Genomic DNA, 7,241 nt, shown 5'->3' with positions numbered 1-7,241 from the left:
AACACCTTTGAAATCAAGCCGGGCACTATTCAGATGGTGCAGAATTCTGTTTCTTTTGGAGGAGCGACAACTGAAGACCCCAACATGCACATAAGGAATTTTGTCGAGATCTGCAGCACTTTTAAGTATAATGGCGTGACTGATGAGGCTATCAAGTTGAGGCTTTTCCCATTCTCACTGAGGGATAAAGCTAAAGACTGGTTACATTCTGAACCAGCTGGGTCCATCACTACGTGGCAAGATCTTGCGCAAAAGTTTCTGGTGAAGTTTTATCCAATGGCAAAGACTGCTGCTATGAGGAGTGCTCTTACTCAGTTTGCGCAGCAACCTACAGAATCTATGTGCGAGGCTTGGGAACGCTACAAGGAAATGTTGAGAAAATGTCCACATCATGGAATGCCGGATTGGATGGTAATCACTGGTTTTTATAATGGTTTGGGGGCCCAATCTCGGCCCATGCTCGATGCAGCAGCTGGAGGCGCCTTATGGGCTAAAAGGTATACTGAGGCGTATAATCTTATCGAGACAATGGCTGCAAATGAGCATCAAAACCCAACTCAGAGGATGATGTCAGGCAAGGTCGCAGGTATTCTGGAAGTTGATGCAGCCACCGCTATTGCAGCCCAGCTCCAAGCGCTATCAATGAAGGTTGATTCTTTGGCTACGTATGGAGTTAATCAAATAGCTATGGTTTGTGAGCTTTGTGCAGGTTCTCATGCTACGGATCAGTGTTCTCTTGTCAACGAATCTGTTCAGTATGTGAATAATTATCAGCGACAACAGCAGCCTGTGCCAGCGACCTATCATCCTAATAACAGAAATCATCCAAATTTCAGCTGGGGGAATAATCAGAATGCTATTCAGCCAACATATCAGCAAGGAGTAAGTAAACAGTTTAACCCACCTGGATTCCAGCAACCACAGCAGTATGCTACAAGGCAATCATATCCTCAACAGGGAAGTGCAGCTGCACCTACTAGTGCTGATTTTGAGGAACTTAAGCTGTTGTGCAAGAGTCAGGCGGTTTCTATCAAGACCTTGGAAAATCAAATCGGTCAATTAGCCAATACAGTGCTCAATCGTCAACCTGGCACTCTTCCCAGTGACACGGAAGTACCAGGCAGGAAGGAAGCTAAAGAGCAAGTCAAGGCTATTACCTTAAGGTCTGGAAAAGTAGCTGATGCTGAAAAGGCAAAAGAAGTCGAAGCTGAAGTTAGAGATGAAGAATCTAAGCAAAAGGAGAAAGCGGCAGAACCAAGGAAGACTACTGTTGAACACACTCTGCCTGAGGCTAATACAGGGGAGAAACAGCTCTATCCTCCACCACCTTTTCCTAAGAGATTGCAGCAACAAAAGCTGGATAGACAGTTCGGGAAGTTTCTGGAGGTGTTCAAGAAACTTCACATCAATATACCTTTCGCTGAGGCGCTGGAACAAATGCCTAGTTATGCGAAGTTTATGAAGACTATTCTTTCAAGGAAGGTGAAACTGGATGACCTTGAAGCCGTTGCTCTCACGGAAGAATGCAGCGCGGTTCTGCAACAAAAGTTACCACCAAAACTGAAAGATCCAGGAAGCTTCACCATTCTTTGTACCATTGGCAATCTAACTTTTGACAAGTGCCTTTGTGATTTGGGAGCAAGCATTAATCTGATGCCGTTGTCGATCTTTAAAAAGCTGGATCTGCCTGATCCAAAACCCACATACATGTCGCTACAATTGGCTGACCGTTCCATTACTTACCCAAGGGGCATAGTTGAGGATGTGCTCGTCAAAGTGGATAAGCTCTTCTTTCCTGCAGATTTTGTTATTCTGGATTTTGAGGAAGATAAGAAGATTCCCATAATCTTGGGGAGACCTTTCTTGGCTACTGGCCGTACTTTGATAGATGTGCAAAAAGGGGAACTTACTATGCGGGTCCAAGATCAGGATGTGACCTTCAACGTATTCAAGGCAATGAAATTCCCTACAGAAGATGAGGAGTGCTTAAAAGTGGATGTGATTGATTCCGCAGTTACTTCGGAACTCGATCACATGCTAATGTCTGATGCATTGGAAAAGGCCTTAGTGGGGGATTTTGACAGCGATGATGAAGATAGCAACGAGCAATTACAATATCTGAACGCTTCTCCATGAAAGCGAAAACTTGACATACCATTTGAATCTCTTGGTACTTCTGACCTTAAGAATGCTGAAGGGAAGCTCAAACCATCAATAGAGGAAGCACCTACCTTGGAGCTCAAACCATTACCTGAACACTTGAGGTATGCTTTTTTAGGTGATTTATCTACGTTACCTGTTATTATATCAGCTGACCTTTCAGGTAGTGAGGAAGACAAGCTCTTAAGGATTTTGAGAGAATTCAAATCGGCTATAGGATGGACCATAGAAGACATCAAGGGGATAAGTCCTTCATATTGTATGCATAAAATTCTGTTAGAGGACGGTAGTAAGCCAACTGTGGAACAGCAGCGAAGACTGAACCCGATCATGAAGGAGGGGGTGAAGAAAGAAATTCTGAAATGGCTAGATGCAGGCATCATTTATCCTATTTCTGACAGCTCATGGGTGAGCCCCGTGCAATGTGTACCTAAGAAAGGAGGTATCACTGTGGTCGCAAATGAAAAGAATGAGCTCATCCCTACTCGAACAGTTACAGGATGGAGAGTATGCATGGATTATAGAAAATTGAACAAAGCCACAAGGAAGGATCACTTCCCTCTCCCATTCATTGATCAAATGCTTGACAGATTGGCGGGACATGAGTATTTTTGTCTTCTGGATGGTTATTCCGGGTATAATCAGATTTGTATTGCACCAGAGGATCAGGAAAAGACTACCTTCACTTATCCATTTGGCACATTTGCTTTTCGTAGAGTTTCGTTTGGGTTATGTGGTGCCCCGGCCACCTTTCAGAGATGTATGATGGCTATATTCTCTGACATGATTGGAAATAACGTCGAACTGTTCATGGATGACTTCTCCGTCTTTGGACACTCATATGATGAATGTTTGAATAATCTGCGCGCCGTACTCAAAAGATGCGTGGAAACTAATTTGGTGCTTAATTGGGAGAAATGTCATTTTATGGTGCGTGAAGGCATTATCCTTGGGCATAAGGTCTCTAGCAAGGGTCTGGAGGTGGACAAGGCCAAGGTGGGAGTCATTGAAAATCTTCCCCCACCCAATTCTGTGAAAGGAATCCGTAGTTTTCTCGGTCATGCGGGTTTTTATCGGCGATTCATCAAGGACTTTTCAAAGATATCTAAGCCATTGTGCAATTTGCTTGAGAAAGATGTGCCTTTCAAATTTGATGATGAATGTTTGGCAGCATTTGAGACTCTCAAGAAGAGTTTGATCACTGCACCAGTTATTACAGCACCAGATTGGACATAACCATTTGAGATGATGTGTGATGCGGGTGATTATACGGTAGGTGCAGTTCTGGGACAGTGCAAGAAAAATCTCTTCCATGTGGTCTACTATGCGAGTAAGACTTTAAATGGGGCCCAATTGAACTACACCACTACTGAGAAGGAGCTTTTGGCTATAGTCTTTGGCTTTGAGAAATTTTGATCTTATCTGCTTGGTACGAAAGTAACAGTATTCACTGATCATGCAGCTATTCGCTATCTGGTTTCTAAGAAGGATTCGAAGCAGAGACTCATTCGTTGGGTGCTTTTACTTCAAGAATTTGAGTTAGAGATCAAAGATAGAAAAGGTACTGAGAATCAAGTAGCTGACCATCTCTCTAGGTTGGAGAATCCCGATTCTACTTCACAAGATAGGACGTTAATCAATAAATCTTTTCCGGATGAGCAGTTGTTTGCAATTCAGGAGGAAGAACCATGGTTTGCAGATATTGTAAACTATCTTGTCAGCAATATAATGCCGCTTAATTTGACATCCGCTCAAAAGAAGAAGTTTCTGTATGAGGTAAAGTGGTATATGTGGGATGAACCATATTTGTTTAGACAGGGAGCTGACCAGATCATCAGGAGATGTATCCCGTTTTGTGAGATGGAGGGGATATTATGAGACTGCCATTCCACGGTTTATGGTGGACACTATGGAGGTGAGAAGACGGCAGCTCGTATTCTGCAAGCAGGTTTTTTCTGGCCTACTTTGTTCAAGGATGCTCATCAGTTTGTTTTAAGGTGTGATCGTTGCCAAAGAGTGGGAAATTTGTCAAGGAAGGATGAGATGCCATTAAATGTGATGCTTGAAGTCGAGGTCTTTGATGTGTGGGGAATCGATTTCATGGGGCCTTTTATCTCGTCTTGCAATAATCAGTACATCTTGCTGGCAGTCGATTATGTCTCAAAATGGGTCGAAGTTAAAGCTTTACCGATAAATGATACAAAGGTAGTACTAAATTTTCTTCATAAGCAAATTTTTCACAAGGTTTGGAACGCCTCGGGTAATCATAAGTAATGAAGGATCGCATTTTTGCAACTGTAAGTTCACTTCTATGATGCAGCGTTATAATGTGAATCATCGAGTAGCTACTGCCTATCATCCGCAAACAAATGGTCAAGCGGAAGTGTCTAACAGAGAGATAAAGCGCATTCTAGAGAAGGTTGTTTGTCCGTCAAGGAAGGATTGGTCTTTAAAGCTCGATGAAGCTGTTTGGGCTTACAGAACAGCATACAAAACTCCACTTGGGATGTCACCATTTCAGTTGGTGTACGGTAAGGGATGTCATCTACCGGTGGAGCTTGAGCATAAGGCCTACTGGGCATTGAAGAAATTGAACCTGGATTTAGATGCAGCTGGTAAGAAAAGAATGCTTCAGCTTAATGAACTTGATGAATTTCGACTGCAAGCGTACGAGAATAACAAAATGTATAAGGAAAAGGTGAAGAGGTGGCACGATAGGAAGCTACATCCTAAGTTATTTGTGCCAGGGCAACAAGTTCTGTTATTCAACTCTCGGCTCCGACTTTTTCCTGGGAAGTTGAAATCAAGGTGGTCTGGACCTTTTATTATCAAAACTGTGTTTCCACATGGAGCGGTGGAAATTTTTGACAATGATTCGGACCAAGCATTCAAGGTTAACGGTCAGCGGTTGAAGCACTACTATGGGGACATGGCAAACCGAGAGGTGGTTAGTGCCATTTTGTTGACTACTTGAGAAAGGTACGGAACGTCAAGCTAATGACGAAAAAGAAGCGCTGCATGGGAGGCAACCCATGAATTGTTGTTACAGGAACCCTTAGAAGTTAATAACCTATCCAAAAACACAAAAAAATCAGAAAAAAGGGGCTGAAATTTTTTTTTTCCAGAGACCCTCTGCGCGCCCGCGCAGCTATGCTGAGCGGCCGCGCAGCTTGCTGCGCACCCGCGCAGAAATGCTGAGCGGCCGCGCAGGGGTCGAGTTCCAGAAAATTTTTTACAGTTCAGAAAAAAAAAAAACAACACACAAAAACCCATCACAGCCCATAAACCCACGAATTCTTTTCCCATTACCCCATGATTTTATCCCTCAACCCCACTCCTAATCTAATTTAACCTACTCCACACCCTATATATACATACACCTATCCCACATATCTCCCACAAACTTCCTACACTTAAACCGTCTCATAAACATCAAAAATCAGTTCTTACACACTCTTATTCACAAATCAATGGCACCCAAGAGAGCACGCACTATTGACAGCAGCAGCACAGTTCCTACTGCTGATTCATCAAGGGGTATTGCTGCAAGGCCTCGGTTAACTGACAGAGCTGCGGAGGAGGATAACACTAGGCTGTTGGGGAAGCCGATTCTGAAGGAGAGGGGGTTTTTACCATCAGGGAGGGATGGTGAGTTGTTGCCCATGATTGCAGAGAAGGGGTGGATAGCTTTTTGTGAGTCACCCGAAGCAGTACCGATGAGCGTTGTTCGCGAGTTCTACGCGAACGCGAAGGCTGAAAAGAATGGGTTTTCTGTAGTCCGTAGGCTGACGGTTGATTATCATCCTGCGGCGATTCGCCGTGTGATTGGACAGCGAGAGAGGAAGCCCGAGGAGGAGAACTGGAATGAAAAGACTGCTGAGGATTTTGACTTAGATTTGATTTGTGCGACTCTCTGTCGACCGGGCATAGTTTGGAACCGCAGTCCAGCCAATAATGAGTATCGTCACTTTCCGGCGATCGCCATGAACAGGTATGCCCGTGTATGGAATGCATTTATATGTGCTAATATTTTGCCTTCTTCACATGCACACGAGGTCACAGTTGAGAGAGCACAGTTGTTGTGGGGAATTCTGAATGAGGAATACTATGTGGACCTTGGTGAGTTTATCTACCAAGGAATTCTGAAGTTTTTGAGGGGAGCAAAGCATATGAACATCCCTTATGCATCCACGGTTACGAAGCTATGCCGAGCAGTAGGAGTGAACTGGCCGGCTCATGAGCAGTTGCAGTTGCCAGCAGCTCCGATAGATTCTGGCACTCTGAATGGGATGCAGGAGTGGACCGGTGGTGAGCCTGAGGAGCATGGGTTGGGTTATCATCTTCCAGGAGGACGTCCAGCACGAGGTGCTACTATGGCTAGGCCAGGGCGTGGTGAGGCTGGTTCTTCGAGAGCTCAGGAGGGTGCTGGGATGGGTGATGCCCAGTATAGGAGGCTTTCACGGCGGATGGATGCCATGTATGAGACGCAGAGCAGGTTTGCTCAGGAGCTCACTCTTGCGTTAGGGACTGCTTTTCGAGGCCTTGGAGCTGATATCGAGTGGCCAGTTTTTGGTGAGGACTCTGCATACCCACCGCCTGATACTCCACCCACTGAGGGTGATGATGATGATGACTCCGAGTAGGTATACCCTGTGTTCCTTTCTATTACCTTCACTGGGGACAGTGAAGATTTTAAGTTTGGGGGTGGTAGTTAAGGAATATTTTGTGTGTGTCATATAGCTGCATATTCATGATAGTTAGTTTATATAGTTGCATAATTTTTGCCATATAGTTTTTTTTATATAGCTTTATTTGTTTGTCATATCATATAGCTCATGCATATACCATGATCCCTTTTGCAATGATTTATCGACTAAATTGTGATATTGATGCGAGTGTAGTGATAGCATTAAAGTGATATTAAGTTGTGTAGGTTGATATGCATGCTAGAAGCACTTGTATTTTCACTAAGTCTTAGAGAATGCTTAAGGGCTAGATTGTTGTTATGATCTGATTATTTTCGAGGATAATCTATTTATTATGCTTAGAATTTGATAATAGGTTCTTAGTGGTAAAGGCAT

The 7,241-nt window shown here is 43.9% G+C and overlaps 1 non-coding gene across 1 annotated transcript; it reads right to left on the bottom strand.

The window, feature by feature from the left end:
- Positions 1–291: 291 nt before the first annotated feature.
- On the bottom strand, positions 292–398 carry LOC141662570 (small nucleolar RNA R71). The gene has a single exon (XR_012550678.1). It is a non-coding gene; the product is annotated as a small nucleolar RNA R71 (small nucleolar RNA).
- Positions 399–7,241: the final 6,843 nt, after the last annotated feature.

Source organism: Apium graveolens, chromosome 5, assembly GCF_009905375.1.
Source record: "Apium graveolens cultivar Ventura chromosome 5, ASM990537v1, whole genome shotgun sequence".
NCBI lineage: Eukaryota > Viridiplantae > Streptophyta > Magnoliopsida > Apiales > Apiaceae > Apium > Apium graveolens.
Note: the sequence above shows the minus strand (reverse complement) of the source record. Positions and strands in the feature narration are given on the sequence as shown.